Source organism: Psammomys obesus, unplaced genomic scaffold (genome assembly GCF_907164565.1).
Source record: "Psammomys obesus unplaced genomic scaffold, mPsaObe1.curated_primary_1811, whole genome shotgun sequence".
Lineage (NCBI taxonomy): Eukaryota > Metazoa > Chordata > Mammalia > Rodentia > Muridae > Psammomys > Psammomys obesus.
The window spans coordinates 12,573,365-12,601,107 of NW_026586816.1; the positions used below are offsets into that span (position 1 = coordinate 12,573,365).

At 39.2% G+C, this 27,743-nt stretch overlaps 1 protein-coding gene and 1 long non-coding RNA gene across 2 annotated transcripts in view; one reads left to right on the forward strand and one right to left on the reverse strand.

The window, feature by feature from the left end:
- Positions 1-27,743, reverse strand: part of Slx4ip (SLX4 interacting protein) — a 170,472-nt gene that overhangs the window by 126,361 nt on the left and 16,368 nt on the right. The window lies entirely within an intron of this gene.
- On the forward strand, positions 1,894-27,576 carry LOC129673001 (uncharacterized). The gene is made up of 3 exons (XR_008719597.1): positions 1,894-1,971; positions 8,192-8,370; positions 27,352-27,576. It is a non-coding gene; the product is annotated as an uncharacterized LOC129673001 (long non-coding RNA).

Consider the following 27,743-nt stretch of genomic DNA (forward strand, 5'->3'; position numbering starts at 1 on the left):
ATAGATAGATAGATAGATAGATAGATAGATAGATAGATAGATAGATAAGTGAATTAATAATGAGTAAATAAATAAGGAAAGAAGGAAAAAAGGAAGGAAAGAGGGGAGGGAGAAAGGGAGGAAAGGAAGGACGGAGGAAGGGAAAGGAGCCTCTTGCAGAGTATCTTTGGTCAGTTCGCAGTACCTATGCTGGTGGCTCACAACCATCTGCATCTCCAGCCCCAGGGAATCTAATGTCATCTTTTGAACTCAGTGGGCACCCGCGCATGTACACTCAAATCCACTCAGTGACACATTCAGGTACACATTAATTACAAACAATGAAAATAAATCTTGTTTAAAAAACACATAAATGCAAGTACATCTATGTCTACTGGTATAATAATATATAAGAGAAAAGCATTGCACATCAGTGGGAAAGGAGGAAGTAATTTTGGGAGAACTAGTTCTATCCAGGACAACTGGCTTCCACTTGGCATTAAATAAAAGTAGATACTAATGTAATACCATATACTAAATAGTTGTGTTTCTGGATATGTGGGAATAGGTTCCAGGACCACCTGAGGATATCAAAGCTCATATGATCAGGTCCTTATATGAAATGGATTGTTCTGCATATAATTGTAAACACAATGGAAATGAGCTATTTCTTGGTATTGTTTAGAAAATGAGGCCAAGAATAGAATAGCTATAAAACAGCTATATGTAGGTACATATCTGTACCTACAGCCTACATAGTCAGTAGGTACAGATATACAACAGTAATTGGACTCAACAGGATAGAGATCACAGACAGACAGACACACACACACACACAGAGCACATATAAACTGGAGAGGGGTGCATGGAAAGAGTTGAAGAGAAAGAATATGATCAAAATACATTGTATTCAAGTATGAAATCTGAAAGGAAGGAAAGGAGGGAGGAAAGAAGGAAGGATTGAATAGCAAGGTGTGTAACAATGAGATATTTACAAAGTGGAGCCAACTAAGAACAGTGTGACAGAAGTGTCTGTCTTTCTGTATAGTCTCAAATGGGGGAGGCTAAAAGGACTGTGAAAACTATAAGGAGCTACTGAATCACAGGACTCAAGTCAAAGCATGAACATCATAAGCCGTGCTGCAGGGGGAAAAGGGGAAAAGACACCAACACAGATGAACAAACAAGAATGAAAAATCCTAAGTAACTAATTGAGCAATAACTTCAAAGTGCAGGTTCACTATGTTTTTTTCTACTTCTAACAACTAACACTAATATGAGAAGGTTGGGTTTTTAGTTCCTCTTTTAATTCAAGTTTTTCTGGAAAAGGTACAAGGGAAAGAACTGGGTATTAAAACAACTAGTCACCAGAAGAAAGGGTGCTGGGTTTAGAAAAGTTCAAAAGATAGTGACTCCAGAACAAAGTGATGGTCAAAAAGTCTATGAAAATATGACTCTTAATCTAGTATCTATGAGGCTGTGTTTATTTTTAATCCTCTCTTCATAGCTGTGATGGTTTGAACAAGAAAAGCCCCACAAAGTCCTGAGCATCTGAATGCCTGGTTCCCAGTTGGTGGCGCTGTGTGGGGAGGTTTAGGTGGTGCAGCCTGGCTGGGGTGAGCTCTGAGATTGTGTCTTGTGTCACATCTAGTTTGCTCTCTGTACTTGTGCTGGTATAATGTTCTTTTGGAATATATATACACTTTACCCTTGTTCATTCAAATGCTGATTTCTCTCCCCCACTCTCTGGTTTCAATCCAGACATTGCATTGTGATATTTATTCTAAGCATCACCTGTCTCAACTTTGTGTAAACATGCCAACTAGCCACAATGTTGAGCAATGGAAAGGAAGCAGGAAGAGGGAGGAGCCAGAGGACAGGAAGGTTGGAAGCAGAGGAGGAGGGAAAGGCAGACAAGAGCTGGGAGAACAGAGGAAGGAGCTTAGAATGACGTGGAGAGATGGACTGGACCTAAGATGTCACTAAGAGCAGGTACAATGTGGGAAATGTAAATGTTAGGAAACTATGCGGGCTCGGAGGTTTGGTACGGGGCAACTATTGCCCAGCCTTGTGCTCTAGGGTAACTAAACAAGTCATGGTCTCTGTGTGGTGTATATTTGGGTATACAGCTGTTTAGGATTAACAGCAGCTTTAATAAAAGATAAACCAATAGCAAATATTAATCGTCACTTACAACACACTTTCGTCTTGTAGCTTGAGATACAGGCTCTCAGCTCCTGTTCCTGCCACCTGCCTGCAGAAAGGTCTCCCTTCCATAATGGACTCGAATCTCTAGCACCATAAAGCAAAATAATCTATCTTCCATACATTACTCTTGATCATGGTATTTTAACACAGCAACAGAAAAGGAGCTAAATACAAAACTGTAAGAAAAAAATTTACAGGAAAACATAGTCAAAATAAAGGGAGCATCTCTTATTACCACTGCTCTGTAGATGCTGTTATGGAGAGTAAGAACCTACATAGAGCAAGAGCCACTCTCAGAACCAGAAGTGGACGATTTTAATAACCAGCATTGACTCAAGAACAACATAAATCATAAGTAGCATTAATAACTTTACATATGCATACAAAGAAAATTTTAACACTGAAAATGTTCTACAATTTAAAATGATTAAAAAAAATTTTCCAAAGCCTGTTTCTAAAGGCTTGAATGGTAGAGATGTTATCTGAAGACTTTTCACAGTGAGGGTGCTTTTCCAAAGTGTTCATGACCACACAAACATACAAGTGACTCATGAGAGCCGCCTCAGATTTAGCTACTAACAAAGAGAACATTTTCAGGTCCTCATTTTGGCCTATAAAAGATGCATGAGTTGGTAGAACTAAGCAGAAAACTTAAATCAGAGAAAGCATTTAAACCACAAGTATTAGAAAAACTTCAGGAAGGCAGCATAGTAATCTTTAAAAAAAAAAAAATAAACCTCATTCAATTTTAACTTAGTCACTCATAGTGAATATATCTCTATCTTAACTACTTTTTTGCAGACTACAAAGAAAATAAGAACCATAAAGGCCCATTAGGACATCCAGCTACAGCTGAGCCACCACCCTGTGAAGTTCTCTGGACCTAATGTAGGCCCTTGGTCTCTGTCTGACAACAGGCTAAGGACAAGGTCATCTTAGCAGAGCGACAGGTAGAAGTGAGTTCTGGGGAAATTAAGGAAAGCCCCTGACAAAAAAAAGCAAAGTGAAACTTTTCACATGTTTTTTCTTTTCTTTTCTTTTTTTTTTTCCTAAGAAAAGATTTCCTTTTTGTGAAGCTGGAGAAGAGACTCAGGGACTAAGAGCACACATTGACCTTGCAGAGGACCCAAGTCCAATCCCCAGCACCCATGTGGGGTAACTCCAGCTCCAATGGGATCCACTGCTCTGACCTCAGCACTCAAGTGTGAACGCATGTGCACGTACACTTAATTTTGTACATATTTTAAAACAATACATCTTAAGAAGATATTTTTATTCCTTGCACCAAATACATAAACTTTTTACATCTATGAGATAATTTTATATTAATTTTCTTTCCTTTAAAATTTAAGGTACATTTTTAAAAATTATCCACTAATTTAGAAGCAACTGAGGAAAAATACAAGCTCAAGTCCAGGGTCCATTATTTTAGAGATACAGATTCCTGCAAGGAGCTACTGGTACAAAGGTGGTAATTATTTCCTCCCTGTATCCCCCTGTGCCAGGAATGTCTACAAAGTGTTCATCTTGTATCACTAACCCACTTGCAACTATTGCCAGGCCAAGGAAGAAGTCCTTTCCATTGGAGCAACCCAACTCAGGAAAAGTCTAGTGTCAAAGTACACTCAACAGCATGCTGCTCTTGCTGCTGTTTGCCAAGGTGAGGCTTCCAGCAAATAACCACATGGCTGCTTCGGAAACTCTGAAGTAGGCCTATAGATGTCTGCAGGAAAATATTCTAAGGGTCTGGTAAAGAAAAGCTCACAAAATGACATCCAGAATACATTGGCCCCAAACCAGTAGTAAACAGGTACAGAGTTTTGAGTGCTAATGTTCTTAGGATACATAGTATATTCACATTCAGCTAGACATGCTGTCATTGTTTAGTGTCATCCTGGAAGAGACAGCATTGCCCAACCTTACAGCTTAGGGGAAGTATCATCAATGACTCTTGAATGAAAAGAACAAAAGCAGGAACTGAAAACAGCATATTTATATATCTTAGCTACATTGAGAAAGGCAACTACAATTACTCTGCTGAAAATTGAACACACTTTGAAGTTTAATCATCAGTGTCAGGGTAGGAAGGGCCTGACATTATCACTCTAAAACTTTACAAATTAGGAAGCAGAAGTTCAAATTGAGACGCTTGTCCGCAGTTGTGTGGCTCTGTGATTAAGTCTGTACTTTCCTGAGGCCACCACAATAGTACCAACAGCTAGGTGACTTAAGCCAACAAAAGCTGTCCCAATTCCAAGGCCAAGCCCTCTGAAATTAAGGTTTTCCTGTGGATGTTTTCTCTGACGGCTGTGTAGAAAAAGCTATTCCTTTCCTCTCTCTAGGTTTCCAGTGGCTTAGGTGCCCTATAGCTTTTTGAGAGAATTCTTCATAACATCATCACCACCTAGGTGTCTGTCTCTCTGCCCAAATTTACACTTCCTACAGGAACCATACAAATGACTTAGGTTACCTATTTCCAAGCCATATCCTCCATATGAGGTCACATTCCAAGTACTGAGTGTTAGTTAGCACACAGGGCTGGTGAATGGCTCAGTGCATAAAAGTGCTTGCCACACAAGCCTGGTAACATAAATTTAATTCCTAGAACTTATCTAAAGGTGAAGAGAACTGACTCCACAAAGTTGTCTTCTGATCTCTGCAAGTCCATTATATCATATCCAGCATGACTAGCAAATAATAATAATAATAATAATAATAATAATAATAATAATATGAAAAAAAAGAATGTCAACACACGATTTTTAAAGACAAAAAATATCAAAAAAATAATTAAAAATTTAAATTAACGTAAACTTAAAAATCTCGAAAAAAGAATTCTACTCAGGACCTAGGAAAATCCAGTCCTCCCAACTCAGGCCAGTGACCGTTTCCATTATAGGATTTCTCCCTCTTAGGCTACTGCAGGCTGTGCAGGTAAGTGGCTCTACTTAAATTCATATGTGGCTTCCACACAAAAGCTCATACCTTACAACAACAAAACTTTAACCAGCCTGTACACAGAAGCCATTACTCATCTTGTCATAAATGTATTTTATTTTCCTCCCTCAAAATAATGCCTGTTATGCATTTGCTAACATACCTAAATATTTGCTAAATAAATACTTGCTAAAATACCTAGTGTTCAGAGAAAGGTGTATGATAAACTATTACTGTGGAGGAACAAATGAAACGTGCACTGTGCCCATGGCCTTCCTCCATGCAGCACAGCTCCCCAGAAAAGCAAATGTGTGCTTGTTTCCCTTGCTGAGAAGAAACCTTAGGTCCTGGAATTGCCAACAGACTCTGATGTCACCCGCTGCTTGGCTGGCACATAAGGCATGCTCAGAGGCACTGAGACCACAGCTCATCTGTGACCCTGGGCTTCAGCTTGGTGGCCTTCGAAAAAGGCCTCTGCTGGAACTATTCAATCATCACTCCCCCTGCTGCCTAAGTATTCTTGAGTCTGAAGATCATATTGTCTCACGATTTTCCATTATAAATTAATGACATCTGTAATACTGAGTCATAAAATCTCAGTCCAAAGAACCATATTAAAAATTACATGGAACTGAATTCTCTAAGTGGCCTCTTGACAAACACATTACCCACCCTTTTCCATTAAGGCCTTTAGAATCCTGATCTACAGCTGGCCTTGGAAAATTGGGAATTAAGTTTAACTGCAGAAGAACAGCACAGTTTTTTAAAGTAACAAATATGAAGTGAGGAGCATTAGACTAGGTTTTGATTTTGTTGTTTTTGTTTTTAACCTTTCAAGAACTAATGTACTAAGGACTCATTTTTCCATGGAGGACAGGGACATTGCGAGCTGGAAGGACATGTGATCTGCTCTAACCCAAACCTCTGTTCACTGAGTGAGACACTAAAGCCCAAAGAACCAAGCAAGCAAAGTAACCGACAATACTCACTCCTTTTCTGACTATTAATGTGTGTGGGGAAGATCAGCATCAAGGCCAGAATTCAACAGCCCTAATATGAAAAAGTAGGGTGACAAACTACTTGGGTCACAAACCCAAGCATGTAATCAACTACTGATACTATGCCAACTGAAAACATTGTCAACTGTCTTCTAAATACTTCTATTTGAACCCATAATCTGTACTACTCTGAGTCTTCCTTACAGAATCTTCTTATTGCAGCAGGCATAGGCTAATGCAGAGACCATAATTCATCAAAGTGCCAAAAATACATTACTTTTGAGGGTGTGGCCCTATATCACATATCTTCACACACCCAAAGCTCAAGAAAATGCTTGCTAACAAGCATGAAAGAAATAAGGTGAAGATGCCAGGACTGGTGATGCATGTGTTTAACCGTAGCACACAGGGGGCAGAGGATCTCTGAAGTTGAGGATAAGCCAATCTACAAATTGAGTTTGAGGGCCATCCAATTTACATATCAAGTTCCAGCCTTGTCTTAGATAGATAGATAGATAGATAGATAGATAGATAGATAGATAGACGATAGATAGATAGATAGATAGATAGATAGATAGATAGATAGATAGATGGATGGATGGACGGATAGATAGATAGATAGGTAGATAGATGGATAGATAGACAGACAGACAGATAGGTATAAAGAACAACTTAGGAAGACATCAATATTGATCTTCCATGATAAAAACACAGACACATACAGGAATATGTACAAATCTATACATCACACACACACAAACGTACAAATCCATATCACACACATGAATATGTGCATACACATACATCACACATAGTGATGTATCCAAAGTAAGACTTAATGCTAATGGAGGCAGAATAAGGGTATGTTTGTTCAGATGTCCCTTTGACACCCTGCCTTCAGAGTTAGGGACTTTTTTCCCTCTGAGTATAGGGAGGGTTCTTCCAGAACAAAAATCTTACAACTTTCTCAAGAAAAAGATCAGAACTACCTCTCAGGCCAGGGAGAGCAAGACAATCAACTGTTTCTGATGCATCACAAATCCCAGTGTCATATCTAGGGTTCTGTGTTCTTAATCCTATGTTTCACAGATGTCATTGCATTGCAGCTGGGGATAAGATCCCTGAACCCCATCACTGAGGCAGAATTTTTATAGGAATTTATTTATTTATTTGCTTCTACTTTCTTTTATAGCCAAGAACTAATAAAAACCTAACTTTGCATTGAATGGATTTGGCATCTTTGCCAAAAATCAGGTGTCCATAAGTGTGTGGATTTATGTAACGGTCTTCTATTCGATTCCATTGATCCACCAGTCTGTTTCTATGCCAATACCATGCAGTTTTTAGTATTGTTGCTCTATAGTACAGTTTGAGATCAAGGATGGAGATACCTCCTGAAGATCTTTTACTGTAGAGAATTGTTTTAGCAATTCTGGGTTTCTTCTTGTTCCATATGAAGGTGAGAATTTTTCTTTCAAGGTCTGTAAAGAATTGTGTTGGTAATTTGATGGGAATTGCATTGAATCTGTAGATTGCTTTTGGTAAAATGGCCATTTTTATTATATTAATCCTGCCAAGCCATGAGCATGGGAGCTCTTTCCATCTTCTGATATCTTCTTCTAATTCTTTCTTCAGAGACTGGAAATTTTTCTCATACAAGTCTTTGACTTGCTTGGTTAGGTTCAAACCAAGGTACTTTATGTCCTTTGTGGCTATTGTGAAGGGTGTTGTTTCCCTAATTTCTTTCTCTGCCCTTTTGTCCTTTGTATACAGGAAGGCTACTGATTTTTTTGAGTTAATTTTGTGTCCAGCCAGTTTGCTGAAGGTTTTAATTAGCTGTAGGAGTTCTCTGGTAGAGTTTTTGGGGTCACTCAGGTATACTATCATATCATCTGCAAATAGTGATACTTTGACTTCTCCTTTTCCAATTGCAACACCCAGGCTATTTTCATCTAAATAGTACCCAATCCATACTAAAAATTCTCCTTGATAATCATATTTTTACTATTAAAACTAAAGAGAACACACTCAACCCATAAAATTGTGACATTATTTCCTCCGTGTTATAGATCATGACAATAAATGAATCAACAAGCACAAAAGATGAGGAGATAAACTAGTAAGTTAACCATCCTGAAAACTCACCGAGGCCTCTCAACCTGGAAAAAAGGCCACTGAACAAATATGACGACTGTGATCCTAGCACCTAAAAGGCAGAGGCAGGAGGATGCTGCCAATTCTTGGCCAGGTGGGTCACAGGGTAAGATCCACTGTTTCTATCAATATATAACTTCAGCTTTAGGCTGAGGTGCTGCCCAGTGCTATGAGTATGAGTTCAGCACATGAGGCTCTAAGTTTCTTCCCATTTTTCTGAGGATTGTGTCTGTTGGTTTAGACTTCAATGGTCTTGTCTTAAGGCTAAATCCAGCAATGAAGTACAGGCTGCCATGAACTCCAAACAATCTTCTTGCATCAGTCTGCCTGGTGTTGGAATGACAGACATGCGCTGCTGAGAAGACTCTTGGTTTGAACTTTTGTACCACAATAATAAATAAATAGAACTGCTTCATTAGCATAAATTTGCATACCACAAAATCATCACTTCATGAGTTTTGGTAAATGTATTCAGCTATAGGGCTTTCTCCATAATCTAATTTTAAAGCACTTCCATCACTTCCAACAGTTCTACCCACCTTTCTTCCGTAAGCTGTGGAAAATGGCTATTTGGGAAGCAGAGTTAACTACAGGGAGGGGAGGTGTCCAGTCTAGCCTGACCCTGCCACTCCAACAAGAAGCCCACTATGAACTAGAGTTCCACCACAACGCTAGGTGAAGGCCGACAACCATCTCACTCCAACTGAACTTTTCCTGCAGAGACCATCTTTTCCAGCTCTAGAAAGATTAACCAAATGCCAAGTCCTCAAATGATACCTTTAAGAAAAATCAAATCAGCATCAAATACAGAGGGAAGAATGTAAATATTCATTTACAGTATCTGAGACAGGCAGGATGTGTGAAAGAAGCACACAAAACCAAGATTAAGGTTCACAGCACAGCTTTCATCCTGCTTCCATCAAAGGCACAACACAAAAAGAAAACAGCATCAGAAGGCATATGCCCAGCCCCCAAGGGAACAGAATAAAGAAACAGGAATGCCCAGTTCTACAAAGGAGGCTGGGGCCCAGAACTGACCTTTGACCACCTCAATCCTCCATGCATCTATTTCCCTAAAGGTCTTTTCTAAATGGCAAGGGCTATGAAAACAAGAGCCAGGAGATTCCGGTTCTCACTCTAAATTACTCCTGCCCTCCTACTTCCTAAAATAATGTGCTTTAGTGGAGTTTGTAAAAGGTAGTTATGGGTATTAATGGTTTTAAATTATAAATCACTATAAGTAGTTGTCTTATTACTAGATAAGATGATTCTAAATCTGTATCTTTCTACAAGAATACAGAGAGCAGTGTCGATCTGCATCAAGGTGTGTGGCTTTACTTCCGAGAATAGCTTGAAAGCTGACTCTCTACCTCTGTCATAAGCAGGGGACTCGGTCTCCACTTGGTCTCTCTGTAGAAACTGGTCAGCAATATGGCATGGTTCCAGCATTGTAAGAGTGAAAGCAAGTGACCTGAAAGCACCTGTTGTCATAAGTAGCTGGTTAAATGTTGGCTGCCTTCTTTTGCTTTCACAAAAGCTCTTAATGAAAGTTTGTAACAAGAAACCACTATGCACCTGTAACCCCAGCAGTTGGGAAGTGGAGTCAGGAGGATCAGGAGTTCAAGGCCAGCCTATGGCTCTGTCTCAAAACAATCAACCACGTAAGAAAAGAAATATAAAACCCTTGAATTTGCTGGACATATCAGCATATGCCCTTAATCCCAGTACTTAGGGGAGGCAGGTCTCTGTGAGTTCAAGGCCAGCCTCTCTATCAACTGAGTTCCAGGCAGCCAAGGGTTTAAACTGATGAAATAAAACGTCAATGAAGATGAAGAGCAATCTAAGTAATCGTAAAACTGGTTCATTTCTAGATGGTATCTTTAATTGTCTAAAGTGAAGGCTTGCTTAGTAAGTACTATAATTGAAAAGTCCTGTCAGACACTGTTTGGTTTGAACATTAAACACCTCCTATAGGTTTAGGTACTCAAAGGTCAGTCCCCACCGGCCTGCTGGTGCAATTTTAAGAGGCACAGGAAATTTTAGGAAACCGGACCTCAAGGGGGCAAGTAAGTCACAGGAGACAGTCTTGAGGAGCTAGATCTTTTTCCATCAGTCAGTCTACCTGACTGTCCTTGTGTTTGATTCTGGGGTTGTCTATGTTTCTTTCTTCCTCTGTCTGGGGGAGAGGGCACATGTACACACATGTACAGACAGGTACACACGTGTAGATGGGTTTTATATGTTTTCTGCAATCCAAGAGACCAAATCCAGGGCTCAGTGCATGTCAGACAAGCACTGGGGTATACCCATCTCTTACACATGTAGTAATATGACTCAGGATTTTAACGAGACTGAGGAAGGAGAGAAGACATTTTTGGTGTTACGAAGAAACCTGTGACTGGTACTGAGCTCCGAAAAAATCCAGATGAAATACATGGGTGTTAGTGTTAGACTGGTACTTTTTAAAATCAGTATTCAGACTGAATAAAGCTCATTTAAAACTCCCCACAATATTGAAAATGGATGATGGGAACATTAATGTTCACCACATTCCTCCCCTTCCGCAAAATTTTCCATAAAAGGTTTTCTTCAAAAATCTACACATATATACCCTTCCCGTGATCCCTGCTGTGCATGGCTGATTAATATAAATTTTACAGAACACACCCTTCTATGGATAATTTTAACTTTTCCTAAAAATAAACATTCTAGTCACCAACCCAAGAATGGGGCAGTGGCTCAGGAATGTGTTGTCATGGCAGATGGAGAGTCGGCCATTGTGGGAAGTGAAAGAGAAGCAGGCAGCACGGAACTGCTGCAGCAGTAGTAGGCATTTCATCAACTGCTGGAAATAATAAGCAGCCAGTAGCAAATACCACTCATCAGTGGCATTAAAAACGCTGACGCTATAGCACATCTCCAATTGTTTTACATACTGGAGGAAGTATGCACAGAGTGCTGAGTCAGAAACAAATATGCAGACTCATAGGTGACTAATGACTCTCTGGAATGCATTTAGTGCTTCAAAATTTAAGATTTAAGACCCAAGTCATACTACTGAAGACTGAGTATCCTCTCCTGACACATAATATCACCTACAGAGTAGACATCCAGAAATTCTACTAGAGTGACTTGACATACTCTTTACTACTCTTCTGCAGTGTTATGTTTAATCACAATAATACATACACACGGAGGGTTGTGACTAACACTAACTTGCCTCAACCTTCTCGCTAATAATAAAACCAGCTGTAAACTGCATGGAAAGCAGTGGTGACTGTCCTTGCCTCCAGGAACCCAGAGAATTCTCAAAGATCAGATTTATTATAGCTCTCTCTTAAATGTCACTGAGATCCCTCCACAACCATTCATTATTATGAGCTGCAGGAATGTAGGTGTATGGAATTGCCAAGATAAAAAAAAAAAAAAGCCATCTTTACAAGTCTCTAACTCAGAAAACAGAGTGTATGTCATCTGGAGGTGTGTTTTGGACAGATGCCACACCCGAGGGTGGGCAGTGGTGACACATATGTGCGTAGTGGCGCTGCCCTTGAACCACAGTTGATGCAGTCAATCTCCACATCTGTTCAACTAGCTTTCAGAAGTTTGGCAGTAGCATAGCACTCTTGCAGGATATGTCACTTGGGGAATGGGTCAACTGTGTCCTACAAAGCGCACTGAGAAGCAGTCAGATACCAGCAGAGAGGGAGTAACATAGAAATGTAGAGATTACAATCCTCTAAAACAGGCCCACAGTAGAGCTGCCTTGAAGTAGGGTCACTGGCAGCCAAAAGCTGTCCCCAAAGCTCACAAAGCTTCACAAAGCTCAACAGTACTTTGTCAATTCATTCTGAGTCACTCACAGCTCTCAAGTCATAAAATACTTTTTCCCAGTTCCATTTAAGTTTGGGAGGATTTGCTACTTCCTTCAGAAGAGACTTGACTAACCATTATACCAGGCTAACATACTCTTTATTGCCTCTATATTAAGTTCTCTGGGCAACTTTTGCATTGCTTGACCGCAGAGATTTTCATCTCATCCCATGGGAACAGTTAACTTATATGGTCCCCTCCACTCTTGTCCCAAAACAGTGAAAGGCATGAGGGTGAGCGGCAAGACTGCTATGGAGCACAACAGGGAAGATAAGCCTTCCCACATGGACATACCTAAGCCCATAGCTTCCCAGAAGAAAGAAAAGGCAAAGGTGGCCAGGCCTGAAAATGCAGGTGCTAACAAGAAGCCAAAGCAAGTCATGGCAAGGGCTCAGCAGTCAGTGTCATCTCAGAAAGCACCGCTGCCTCTGAATCAGGAGGCTCTAAACACAAGCTAAAATGCTTCTCACTTTGAGGGCTGGGCTTAAAGCAGAAGTAAAGAAAGCAGCCAGCAGACATGGAAAAGCCCAGGCTGGCTCAGACACAGGGCCTAGATCTAGGGCCCTTCTGGCCTTCCTTTTGGGGTTAGCCATGATCACGAAAGAACAAAGAGAAAACTCTACATGGAGCAGAACAACGGTGCTCTTGGAGGACTCCTTAATGGCACTGGAGACCCCAGCAAACACTGTGTATAACTCCATCATGTGGTTAACAATCTTCACCTTCAGAACCATCTGAAAACTTTGCTTGTACAGGTCTTCCTTCCCTAGATTCACAATACAGTTAGATTAAAAGACCAGCCGCAAGATTTTCAGAATAATCAGAACTCTGGGTATCTTTGAATGGAATTTCAAAATAAGCTACTTCATGAAACACTCTGACAAAAGTATGAATCATAAAGATTAATATTACAGTGATGACTGTTACAATTTCTAATATTTATTAAGACGGTTACCTAGCACCGTGCTAAACACTTTATATGCATCATTTTATTTAACCCTCATAACAACAGATGACAAAAGTAGCACGATTAGAGTAGGTGCTGATACTGCTGTCCTGGGGAACACACTCTGAGCATCAGTGCCTCAGAGACTGCATGCTTTTTCTCTCCAACCCCACCTCCTGGCTGAGCTTCCTGACTCCGATGGTTCTGGCCATGTAGCATCAAGGCAGAAACACGGGGCCCCAGTCTCTCCCATCAGGCCTGGTCTGCAGGCCTAGCACTATCGCTGCCCGGAACCTAAACCAAATGCTGTGCAGCCCACTCAACTTTTTCTTTCTTCCACCCACCAGCTACCTAAAATACCATGTAACTCAGGTGGTCACACACCACAATGCATTTTCAAACCTGCACTTAATTTTAAGCATATTTTTAAATAGTTACATCTTTTTAGGGTTAATTTTAACAATAAAACAGGGAAGACTGTTTGTCTTGTTTGAATTCCTCATGACATTATATATATACATATATATATGTATATATATATATATGTATGTATGTATGTATGTGTGCGTGTGTATTGATTCCTATACAACATGATTAAATACCTAAACATATTTATATTAAACAATAATACTTCAATCTGTGGCAGGGGGAACTGTATGAAGTAGTAGGAAAGAGAAAGGGACAGAATACGAACTCTATGCTAACATGAACAATTTTACTGGAAGTGAGTTACAACTATACCTACTTAATTAACCCTAATATTTAAAGATTTCTTCTTACTTTTAATGGCGGAGGGGCAACAAGGGACAGACAGAGAGTGCTACAATTCAGAAGAGGGCACTGGACTGCCAGCAGCTCAAGTTATAGCTCGTGACAGGTCACCCAGTGTAGATGCTCAGCAGAACTCAACGCCAGTTCTCCGCAAGGGCAGTCCATGCTCTTAACCAGAGTCATCTCTCCAGTCCTGACCCTAACATTCAACAAATGGGTACAGAAGCTCCAAACAACTTAAGTTTCCAAAGTACAGGTTAGTAATTAGGCCCTGACACCAACTCAGCCCAAATTACTTTCATACACAAAGAAGAATTTTTCAAATAAAAACATTAGATTTATGGAAATTCCCAGGCCGTCCATGTATATTTGTGAAGCCCAGAGACTACCTGATTCAATACCTCACTGAATTAAAAATGGGAAAATCATGACAATGGGAAAACCAGACAAAATATGGCTGGTAATGTCAGTCCCTCCCTCATCTTTGAATATGGACACTGACTTTCCCACCACACAAGGTCTCATCCCTCTCCTGGATGTAAAACAGCACAGTATATGGAACGTGTGCCAATTCTAGAGAAGCCTCAGAAAGTCTAGCAGCTAACACTTTGCTTGTGCCCTGAGGATGTTACTGTCACAAGTAAGCAAATTAAAGCCAGCCATCGAAATGATAAGATGCCATTTGAAAGCAGAAAGATTTGAAAGAACTGGAAAGAACTGAAGAGGGGAGTGAGGTCCTGAGTTTTGTAGCCAGGCTACTAACTGTACAGATCCAACTGAGTGACCCCAGGAGAAACCATGTAAAGCAGGAGCCATCCAGCTGTTTCCTTCCCACTCACTGTGTAAGTTTGTTAAGTTACAGAGATAACTGAAGGTAATGGAAGTTGACCCTAATCAGGAATCAATAATGAGGACTAAAATCTAACTCTCCTGACTGCTAATCATAGCTACCTGCCACCGTGAGTAACTCGGAGTATAAACTGGAAAAGAGGACACCAAACAGAATGGCGAGCCATATGCCCCATCCAGAAACAGATCAGGGCGGTTTCTTTACTTAACTTGGTCGTGACGAGGCCATGAAGAGTGCACTAGCGCTTCTGTTTCACTCTTCTGCTTTTCAAGTTTGACACAATTTATCACTGCAAACTCCCTGAGGATAGAGGCAGATGATCAGGCTTGCCTGTGTCTCAAATGCCTCACCAGGGCTTTGCAGGCAAAGACAAATAAAGACTTTGGTAACTGAAACCTCACATATGAAAAGAATTAGACTAGTCCTCACTCCAAAGAATTATGAGACCAAGAACAAATAAGAAGTGAAGGCCAAGTCCCTCTACTGCACAGAACATCACTGTAAAACAATTACTGAGGGCTCCATGGCATGCATAGAATGTTATTTTTTCAAAAACGTTCATAGCATTAGACCTTTCATTATTAACTTCATATCAAAAGTCCCAGTGAGACAGATAATACTGTTATTTCTATCTGTAGATAAAGAGGTGGTTGTTCAGAGAATGAACATGCTTTCATAAGTGTTATTTTATAAGTGAAACCTCAAGATAAACTCAGGAATCCTAGGTAAAGTCAAATGTTAGTTTCCATTCTTTCCTCAAAAATCTAATGATTTAAATTTCAAGAAGTGGCTAGGAAATGGCTTAGTGGATAATGAATGAGTGTTTGGGTTCAGATCTCTCAGACCATGGAAAGCCAGGACAGAGGTGTGGGTCTATAAATACAGCACTTTCAAAGCAAAATGGAAACAGAGATAGAAGACCTGCTGAAATTCACAGGCTACCTAGCCTGGCACAAGCAGTGACGGTAAAGATGTTGTCACAAACAAAGTGGAAGGTAAGGACCAAACCCCAAGGCTGTCATCTCTGATCTCTGAGTAGCATTCATGTCGTGTGTGTGTGTGTGTGTGTGTGTGTGTGTGTGTGTGCGTGCACACTATAAAAGAACCTGAAGAGACAGGCACAAATGAAAGAGAACCATAGAATTGACATCAAGAATAAGATGCCGTTACTCATCCATAACATTTAATACATTTTACAAGTAATGAGAACCGGGATGCTTGCAGAACCTTTATGATGTCATACTTTTGTGAAACAAACAGCAGAACATTCTTTTCTAATGTCACAGAAAATATATCACATGTGTATATACATATATGTGACTATACCAGGTTTTCAAATAGCTACAGAAGTAACAAATAAGTCTTAAATTCAAAGTATTGTCACATGCTACTCACATGTGACAGAATGACACATCAGAGGTCTAACTTCCTGTATTACTTACTGCAGATGTTCCATAAGGTACTCCCAAAGAAGTACCTAGAAGGAGGATAAACAAACACTGTGCATGTTTGGAGTATACAGAAAATGAGGGCATGGCTGCACACTTAAGACAATATCAGTGCCACAGAGTTCCCAGGGACTGTGAACTACAGGGACAAACAATATCCACTTCATCCCTGACTTCCTTAACCAAATATCCCCCAAACTGGCATTGACTAGAACAATGACAAGAGGTGAGCAGGAAGAGCAGTAACCAGAACAACACTTTTCAGTCTCTTTTGGCCCCTTCTAGCCCCTACTGCTAAAACAGGCCAGGGCCTCCAAGCTTTCCAAAGACAACAGGAATCCTTACACTCAGCACAGCATTTCTAGTCCCCCCCCCTTTGGTTTTTCAAAACAGGGTTTCTCTCTGTGTGTAGCTTTGGCTATCCTGGAACTCACTCTGTAGACCTGGCTAGCCTCAACCTCACAAGGATTCGCCTGTCTCTGACTCCCAAGTGCTGGGAGTAAAGGCGTGTGACACCACTGCCCAGCACATTTCTAGATTCTTGAGCCTAGAACAAAGCACACAACAGGAAGCCTCTGCCAGTCTCAGAATTTCTCTGAGGCCACTCTGGATAGTTGTGGTAGTTGTGACGGTTCCCACAACAGTGTTCAGTGTGATAAATTCTAGCAAGTATGTTCAGGCAGAAGCAATAAAAATACACACATGCATAATAGACTCTGGATGTGTGTATGTGTACACAACCAACAGGCGAAAAGACAGCATTTAGGGTTTTGCGTTAACCTGGGACTGAGCCAGCCGTTTTAAGAGCACTTCATTGTTCTGCTTCCTTGATCAGTGCTCAGAGAAGTTACCTTGGGAAGTATAGAACAATGATGCCCTCTACAGCCTTCAGAGAGTCATACAGTTGGTAAAAGATCCTGAGTCTACCTTTCCAGTAATGATTTTTTTAATACCAGAAGATAAAGTAAAACACATATTTTGTATATACATCAGGAAAAAAATCATTACAAGGAAAAGTGTTACAGTTTAAAACTGAAGAGCTAATTAAAACATAATATTGAATGACAGAAGCAAATTCTACATGTTGTCGTTCTGGTTCTCTGTTTAGGTAGAATTAACTAGGTGACTGTTGGTGTGCTGGGGCAACAGCTCAGAGGGTAAAGTGCAAGCATGAGAGCCAACTTGAGTCTGCAGAACTCAGGAAGCAAAGTTGCACACGTTTGCAATCTTAGCCCCGGGGAGACGAAAACAAGGGATCCTGAGATGGACAGACCAGCCAGCCAAACCTACTTGTTAAGTTCTAAGCCATTAAGAGATCCTACATGGATGGATCCTGTGGAATGAGACCACAGGTCATCCTCTGGCTACATATATGTGCACATGTATACAGTCAACTACACACATAAATATGCACACGCACACACAAATAAATAGAAGCTGTTTGTAATAGAAGTATTGAAACTGTTCAAAGTCACTGGAGACCCCTGTGGAAGAAATAGAGACAGACAGAACTTTAAAGTAAAGGATATACCACAAATCAAAGATGACACACTCCCTGACCAGAAAAAAGCCCTGAGGAAAGAAACACAGAAAGAGTGGTACTGGCCAACTCCGCAATACTGTAGACTATCAAGGCCTGTGAAGGTGTAAGAGACACAGAAGAGGCTGCTCTCTGGGGTGTTCTAGGACAGTGTGTACAACATGACAGTAAGTGGCACTGAACATAAAGTAGGGTGTAATGAGAACAGGGAAAGTTTGGTTCTATATCAAAGAAAACAAGATTCCTTCAGCAGGCAAACCTGGAAGAGACTGGCAAGTAGGTATGGAAGAAAAGATAAGAAATAAGAGAGAAAAAAAATCACAGGCCAGGTGACCACAGGAAAAACAAATACATCAGTTCCGCAGGAACAGGTGGGCCATTCTCCCAAGTTACAACATGAAAAATAAGAGTTGTTAAGAAGGAAATGGACAGTACTTACCAGAGTGCAGTCTGAAAGTTGACATTAGCCCTGATTAAACAAAAAGAATTAATCATTTAAGCAAGAAAACAACATAAAGTACATGGTGTGCAGAAACAGCACAGACACTTGTTCAAATGAATGAGTGGCAGCAGGGAGCCAGCAGAGAGAAGGCAAGTGAGGAGCTTCCACGGTATCGCAGGAAAAAGGAGCAATCTCAAGGTGCTAGGACAAGCAAGGACAGCGCAAGGAGTGCCAGGAGCCTATGAATCAAAGCCAGCTCAGATGAGAACTAGATGAGATTGTAGCAACGAACTTAAGCAGAAACTATTCAGAACCACGTGGGAAGCTGAGACTTAAAAGAGGATGACAAACCAAGGCTGGACATTTTTTTATTTTTTCAGTTAGAAAAAAAAAAAAATGCTTATATTCCAAGGAAAAAGACTGCGACATGGAGGCCTGAGAACTGACTATCTGGCCAGACAGAACACTTGAAGAAAGAAGATTCATTTCAAAAACAAATAAACCCTTTTGTTTTAAAGCCACCAACAGCCCAAGCAAATATCCTATGGTATAAAAAGGTACTCCAAAGCTCTACACCATGGTAGAATTAACCCAGTAATATCAGTAAGCTGCTAGCAGTTTTGTTCCAGTTCCATCAAGTAATCAGCTGCAGGCATTTCGCAACCTGGCAATGCAGCAATGCAGACTTGAAGGAAACCTGCAGCCGACACGAGCAGCACTGCCAGCCACTGCACTATACCCTGTATACCTTCAAAGAATAAAGCTCTAAAAACAAAACAAAAGAAAAACAAACACAAACACAAACGATGAGGTTGCAAAGGTGTTGAATTTAAGAATCAGGAGAGGAAACACAGGGGTCCTTCTTGGGCTTTGGAAGTTTGGCAAAGACAAATGTCTTTGCAAAAGTGTCCTCAGGGCTACAGATCACTCTCTTTATTCAAATATATTTTCTTCTAAAGACCAGAATTACTTATTTTTTTTTATTCTTTTAGAGCACTTCAGTTTTATCTTTCTTACGGTTTAGAAGGTTAGTAAGTAGAACTCAACCTATGTGGACATACTTGCTTCAATCTTATTTTCAATGGCACACACAAGATCAATGCATCAATTTTCAAATAATCAGTGCTGACACCGTTGGTGGTGCATTCCGCTTTAGGTACACCAAAAACCTAGGACACAGGATGTCAGTGATTCACAGCGGCAGGCAAGCAAGACAAAAAAACCTGACAACCCATCTGCTATCCAACTGCCTCTCTAGAGATGTAACGCACTGCTCGTCCCTTTCACTTTTACTATAGCAGGGAAATTACATTAGTTCTTGAGCATACTTAACTTTTTGTGCTGTTCTACAGAATGCAAAGACTAATGTTAACTGAAATTTAGATCTCAGTAAAATTGCTATCAAGGAGAAGAAAGAAAAAGAATGAATAGTAAGGATATAAAGAAAATTTAAAATACAGTAAACTCGTATTTACTTTTAAACATTAATAAACCTTTAAATCACCTACTTCAAATTTAGAAAACAGCTCAGGCTTCTACACAAGTCACCCCCAGACACACATACATAACCCAAAGAAAAAGTGGACAATGTGGAACAGCAAAAAGTAGATGCTGTCAGCCTTCTGCAGTGGTGGGAAGGGGCGAAGGGTCACTCCACATTCCCTGTAGAAGACAAAGCCAGATCCACATTCCAGGGAAATGTGGCTGCTCCAAGTTTTCCTTAAACACAGATTGGCCTGCCTGTCACCAAGCCAGGCTCTGTAATCTTCCCAGGCTGCCATTGCTAGGGAAGCCAGGAATCCCTTCTAATTAATCAACTCTTACAACAAAAATTTTCCCACCCCCTCCCCCAAAAAAAGTAAGTTGTGGGGAGGGGAAGTAGCAAAGCAGTCTTCATGGCCAAAAGAATCTTAGACTTTGCTGTAATACCAAACTAATCCAAGAAAACATGCAGGAAGCAGAGGAAATGGTCTACAGAGGCAGACAGTGAGCCTGGGAGCTTGTGCTGCACTGCTCCTCTAGAGCCCAAGTTCAACATGCTAAATCTTAAAATGCAATTACTGAGAATGAGGTCTGGCAACATTTTATACTTCTTAAAGCCAGGAATGGGACCATGAACTTTTCCTGAGGCAGATACCATACACATTATTGGACATTTTAAACAATAATTTATTGTTCTGATTTCTTTTCTCTACCATTTTGTATTTAATAGATAAACATTCATGATTAATACCTGTATGTTCATATTTATTTCTATTTGCTTTGGACTTGACTGATGCTTGTAGCCATTTTAACACAAGATTAATTTCATTGAATGCTTCTATTACATGCTTTAAACAGGTGAGAGCATTTACAGCCTTTAGACCTGTTCTGCCAGGGCCAGGAGGAACTCGAGGATACAGCTCTTGTCTGTCATGCATGAGGCCCTGGCTTAAATTCTCAGCACTGCAATGTGTGTGTGCATACAGGAGCACATGCATGCTGTCCAATACAATTGCTACTAGCCACTTGCACCTACTGAGCATTTGATATATGGCTAGAAGAAACTGAGATGTGCTATAAGAAATATTTACACACATATTATAAAAATAAAGCAATGTGGGTGCATATATGTATGTATACTTTGCAGGCAGTAAGACCTCCCTTTATTATAACTACTCAAATTAGCCCAGCATAGCATAAGCAGCCAAAGACAACAGATTAAAACAGAAGTGGCTGTGTACATATAAAACTTTATTTTCTAAAACAAATGTCTGTTATGTGTGCTTTAGTCTGCTAACTTCTGTTTAAACCTAACCTTTACTTGAGTCTATAAGTTTATACAATTCTGGATATTTTAAAATACTGGGATGGGACAAAGCCTTCAATCACTACACAAGTTTGGAGAAACATGCCCCTGCTGTTGGCATTTCTAACAATTAGGTTAAGTCACTGCAGTGGAAGACAGACCTCCCTGTTGTAAACTGCAGGGATTTAGACATCGAGAGATCATGAAAGCTCCTGTTCCAAGGACTCCCCTCTTAGAAACTGCTGACATTTTCTGGAAATCTGGCCTGGGAGGCAGTTAGAGATGAGAGTTCAAGTCTAGGGACTCAAGAATTAAAGAGAAAGAAAAAAATCTAAACCACTCAGATGCACCAAGGTCTGAAGAACAGTCTTCACTTTAAAAACCGAAAGTTGTTACAAAGTTAAACCCATTTCTGGGGAAGTCTTACCAGTAAACAATCCAGACACAAAGGGCAGACTGTTTGTTGCCCATTAGTTGGTCTGCTACTTTTCAAGACATGATGGAAGTATTTTTCAACCCAGGTTGTCAAAAAGTACATGCATCTCTATGAAAACTCTGTATAAATTTATTCATTAAAGTTTTATTTATTTACTTATATGCTGCATACTACTTAGAGGTGGTTTAAGATGCCATAGCAAACATATGTCCAAAAGACAGGTGTAAAAATGCTCAACTGTAATCCCTGTACTCAGAGGCAGAGGAAAGGGGAACTCTGAGTTCAAGGTCTGATAGCCAGGGCTACACAGAGAAACCCTGTCTCAAGAAACAAAGCAAAAACAGCCCCAACTGCCACTCACCAGTGACAACAGACTGAAACTTAGCTATTTCATCTGCTATTAACATCATGCTTCTATGTTTGAACAATACTTTCTTACTATTTCCACTTTATATGTCATCTGTGGAAAATGAGGATGCAATGCTTACAACCATCTTCCCACGCTTCTCTTTCCCCAGCCTTCCAAATCTGGAGTTCACAATATCATGTAAGCTTTGCTCAATGTTGAGCCACAGATCATGTTTACTTTCCTATTTTACACAATCTCTCTCTACTTAAGATTTAAGAGTTATATCATTATATCATTTCTCTTTTGTTATTTTTGTTAGTTTCCTAAATTCCTATGACTAAATCATTCCCAGGCTCTATGACAGACCTACCCCCACCAAAAAAAAACACATATAATATATGAGTGTGTATAATTTATATACATGTATATACACATGTACAAATACATACATACATTTATTCATACATTTAAATATACAAGGTTATCTTCCTCCTTCCATTTTTTGTTGTCTTGCAAGGAACCCTCCTTCCTATACCAATCAAGATGATGACACTCTGAACATGAAGCACAACCATTAGCATGGGATTTCCTTAGACACTTCTAATCTGTTTTTGCCCCCATTTGGAGAACCACATGGTTAGGGTACACAAGAAGAAAATTTTCCTGACCTAAGTTAGCTTCTTTGAAAATGTCTCTGTTTCATTATAATATGTGCTTAAAAGTTGGACTGTGCAGAAACTTGTAGTGAAAACACTTTCCTTGTGTTCTAGCATGAGCAGTGAGGCATTCGTGTTCTGGTTTCCTCACTGCTGCTGTTGAACAGGCTGTCCTGATTCTTCATTCCCTCTCTTCTGCGTTGTCCTGTCTCCATTCCTATCTCCCTCTGCCTCCTTCTCCTCCCCACACACATTCTGTGTTGTGAAATTGTAATACCACAGGCTTTTTAAGCACAATACTTTCTCATTGATTTTGTTGGATATTCATTCAACCCTTTAAACAGGAACTCTGTGTTCTCTGTGGTAAATTTTATTATACTGTTTTTTTTCATGGTGTTCCTTTCTAATACTTGTCCTTTTTTTCTAGAACTTCAACTTTTCATATCAACACCAAATTCTAATTTTCTTGTTTTGTTTCGTTTTTCTATAGTTAAAACAATCTTTTGTTTTAGTTTCTGGGCAATATTCCTTGATAGGCCTTGATATCATCAAAGAATTTGTGACCTAACATTTTTTTATTATTATTATTAATTACACTTTATTCATTCTGTATCCCCCCATAAGCCCCTCCTTCCTCCCCTCCCGATCCCACCCTATCTCCCCGTGACCTAACATTTTTTACATGTACACTTTCCTAGTCTCAAGAATTTATCTTGTTTATAACATCCTGATCTTGTTTCATTGTTACATTAGCTTCCTTTTGCTCTGAAAATAAAAATTAAACTCTACAACTTTCATCCTTCCCTAAAGGCTCTATGACCTTCTGAGATCATTCATTCACTTTAGTCTGTATTTCTTACACTCTAAGTTTTCCTTAAATTTGTGCTAATGCTATTTTTCATTCATAATTAAAACAATGAAATGGTATTAGAAGCATTGTACATACGGCTGGGCTTGGCTGACTGACAGGCTTTCAGACTCCCATAGGAACCTATGTGTGATTAACGAATCCCAAATGTAGGCTACACTAATGTCTGAAAAGTAGACTATAATTTAAGAAGTATAGAGATAAAAAGACATTTCAATATTAAATTCAAAAGATGACAAAAAACTACACATTTTTGTGTAACTATGAACACAATTTCAAACTATACAAAGAAAATTTAATAGAGAAATATATAAATATTAAATCTCAATGAGATATTTTAATGTATATTTCAACTGAATGAACAAATAGACAAAAAATATTAGCAGATACACAGAAGACTGATATAACACAAGTGCCAAATCTGACTTGTTTTATACATACATTTTATATATGTTTATTATATATTATTATACCTGGCATTACATATGCTATTTGTGTGTGTGTGTGTGTGTGTGTGTATTCCTAGATGATATCACACTTTCAAATGCTTAGAGAACAGTATTTTATTACAACAGAAGAACTTCCCTAAACACCAATTTAAACATAATCAATAGAAATTCCCATGCAGATACAACAGAAGTTGCAATAATCATTAGACTGAAAAATAAATTATAATGAAATTTAGGAATTATTTGACCAAATCCCTACTTTAATAGCATCCACTATGAAGGACACAATTTGATGACTATACAACTTTAGGGACACATGACAGAAAAGAAAGATTTGATGCAAAGACTTAGGCTTCTGCCTTAAGAATATGGGAGAGGAAGAGGAAGCATGCTCAAGTAAAGGGGAAAAAATCATAGATAAGAAACTGGTAGTTATCTAAAAAGAATACTGAAAGTATAAACCCGATAGCTCTATGAATAACCATGATTTCATGTGGGCTGTCAGGGTGTCTAGCCCAGGATTTAATGGGGAAGATGGAGAGCTGGTGTCATAGTGCTCTAGAAGTACTGACAAGAAGGGGGCTTACAACTAAAGCCACTTCTGCTGAGCCTGAAATTAGGAAAATTCCAATGTGTAGAGATTCATGTATGCTTTCATCACATAATTCATTGTTTAGCATACCAGTACTCAATCTGTACCACCATCAGACAATACTTTTAAGCTCAGTTGGTCTATAACAAAATGTATAAGTTTTCTGGAACAGGAGCTGTTCAACAGAGCTTTTTACTTCATTCCTTTGAGAAACAGTGCTAACATTTATGAAAATGTAATTAAAACTGATCTTCTCTATACCTAAAAGTGAACAGTGAAAGCAATGGTACCATTCATCTAGAATCCTGGAAGTAAAAAAGGGAGCAAAAAAAGCAAGGAAGTAAAGTATCTGCCAAGTGCAAAAACAATGATCCCCTACCCTATTCTCTTGTGGGTTCTGAATATATACTAGCCACAGGTTAATAGAACCCTAAGCCATGAAATTAAACCTGGTCTACTATCAACAAACTGCCAATGGTCTCAGAAGGAATGAAGCTAAACCTGTTCAGCTGCTCTTCAGAGTATATCCTTTTACCCATGTATGTTGAAAGGCATAGATGTGTATAATGTTATGTACAATATCAAAAACAACAAAGATAGTCTGTAATCTCAGCAACTGGGAGGCTGAGGCAAAACATCATGAATTTTAGGTCAGGTTAGGTAGTACAGCAAGGCTTTATCTCAAAATACAAAAATTAAAAAGTGAATATCATTTAAACAATGCAGCAATTTCAGTGATCAATTTATTTCACACATGGTAAGTAATATTGGAAATATAGAAAAACTTAAAAGTTATTATTAACTAAATTACTGTAGAATTATTAGGATGATAAAATGAGAAAACAGAAATCTCTTAAAATAGAGCATGGCCAGGCATGGTGGCACAGGACTTTAATCCCAGCACTCAGGAAGAGGTAGGCAGATCTACCTCTGTGAATTGAAGGCCAGTCTGGTCTACAAAGTGAGGCCAGGGCAGGCAAGGCTACAAAGAGAAACCCTGTTTTGGAAAAAAAAAAAAAATAGTGCAAGCATTCAAGAAAAAAAACTAGTAAAATTTGATTTTTTTTAAAAAAACAAAAATAACAAATTTGTAAATGAAAAAATCATCACTAAAATTAAAATAGCTATTATTCTTTTCAGATTAACACTTTTTGGCTTGACCTTTCTCACCCACAGTGTGCATTTTTCTGTTTCAGCTATGTATTAAATTCAAATGAAGAGGTTTTGGCTAAGTGGAATAAGCATGATGAAAAAGCACTCCGAAATTAAAAGCTGATATTTAGGCTGGCAGGCGGGGAAGGGGCACTTTGAATGAAACATTGAGCTAAAAGGGATGAAAAGAAGAAAAGTTTGTGGCTATGCACCATACACCCCTTCTGGACCTATCCACTGCAAAAGGCATGTTATGACAGCACCAAGCGCATGATTCTGGGATGGAACAGAGCAAAGTTGTCCCTTGCCTGTGTCCTCAGAGGCAGGAGGAACATGACCACAATACCATGGGTTGGGCCAGTCTCTATAGCTAGTCTGCAAGCCTGAAATTCATGATGATCTAGAAGCTGAATTCTAAGCCTCTCAGACACAGCTGGGAAATGGGATAGTATGTAGTAAGGTCGGATGTGTCAGGGACATAGCATTCGTCTCTGACAAATATGAAATTAAAGATCTAGAGTTGGCACGACACAGATGACCAAAATTATGTGTCCTCCTGGGCCACAGAAAGCTTCGGTTGAACTCTATACCAAAAAAGCCTAGTCCATTTCAAACACATAGCTTGCTTTGCCATAGTCTAAGAAGGTTAATTTCATTCTTCCAACCTGTACACATTTCATTCTTCTAACTTGACGTTACCCAGAAAACTTCATATATAAGTTGTAAAGAAGAGAACAGAGTCATAAGAACATGTAATGCCACGTAGAAAAATGATGAGAAATTTCCAAAACTGAACGTATTATATGATATTCCAAGACAGAGAAATCCATGTCTAGAAATTTGACAATTAAACTGTGTAATATTGAAGACTGATATAAAATCTTAAGAGCCAGCACAGACAAAGGACAGATAACCAGGAAAAAGATTGGTCATATTTGGCCATCAGGAAAGGGACTGATCATAGTAGGCTGTCAGAAGACTTCTATGACAACCAGCCTCCAAAGAGCCAACCCAACATCTCCCCATGCAGGGAGCTTACCATATAACAAATTAAGGTCCCTTCTCTGGACTGGTCCTTGTTTTGACCAACAGAGTAACAGGTGGGGTAGCTGAGACTTAAGTCTAGGCGATAAGGCCTGAGGATGACTAAATTATACTGCTCTGTACTTATAATTCTTCTTTTTTTTTTTTTTTTCTTATAAGTCTTCTTTACGCTAGGAGAATCTAAAACCAACAACAATGAGGATGAAGAAAGGCAAGGTGATGACTGGTAGCCATATGAGGGTGCCACACTTGATGTTTCACCTAAATTGAGTCCTAAATAAACACATTCACAGTTAACATCAAAGGAGACACCACCTACACAAAATCAGGAAAGAGTTATGAGGTTATTTTTTAAGTTATTATTTTAAGCCAGGAATCAATCTCTCTGTCTCTGTTTCTCTCTCTCTCCAGGGTTTCACTATGTAGACCAGGCTGGCTTTAAATTAACAGATATCCACCTACGTCTGCCTCCTGAGTGCCAAAATTAATGGTGTATGTTACCATATAATTTTATTTACTTTTGCTTTTGAGACAGAATCTTGCTACATATTAAAATAATGTTCAAGTTAGAATTCTAAAAGCAACTTAATATCTTTCTAGACCCTAGAAGTCTAGAAGAAAATCAAAATATATTTTTATAGATGAATAATGAATGTTCCCCACTCAGACAACCTTATGAAATACTCAAGATTATATGCATACCAGAAGCAATTATAAACAATGAAATTTATAAATGCCTTAGTAAATTAAATAAGCCTGATTTAGCTAAGATAAAATAACAATATTATTATATTGTTTCATAATCAATTAAATACTGGAATTTATGCTTTGATTTTGTTGTTCAATTATATATGTACTTGTATATATTTAGGCAACAAGACAACCTGCGTGTGCTGGTTCTCTCCCACCACCACGTAGATCTCAGGAGTACAATGGAGGATCAAACCAAGATAAATCGGACTTTGTACCAAGTGCTTTGACTTTCTGAGCCATCTTACTGCCCTGCTTTGGTGTTTTTAATTGCTATGGAAGACAACACTGTTACACAGAAGTGACCAACAGAACTGCCAACATATATTAAAGTATCTCCAATAGCTAACACAAAGTATTTATCAAATACTTTATTGTCCCCACAGAGAACCCTTTATCACTCCATACCTAAGAAGGTCTCAATTTTACTATTAATCGATAGAGAAGGAATATTTATAAGAGAAAAATGAAAGAAGCCAGCTGTTCTAGTTTCCTTTCTGTTTCTGTGAAAAC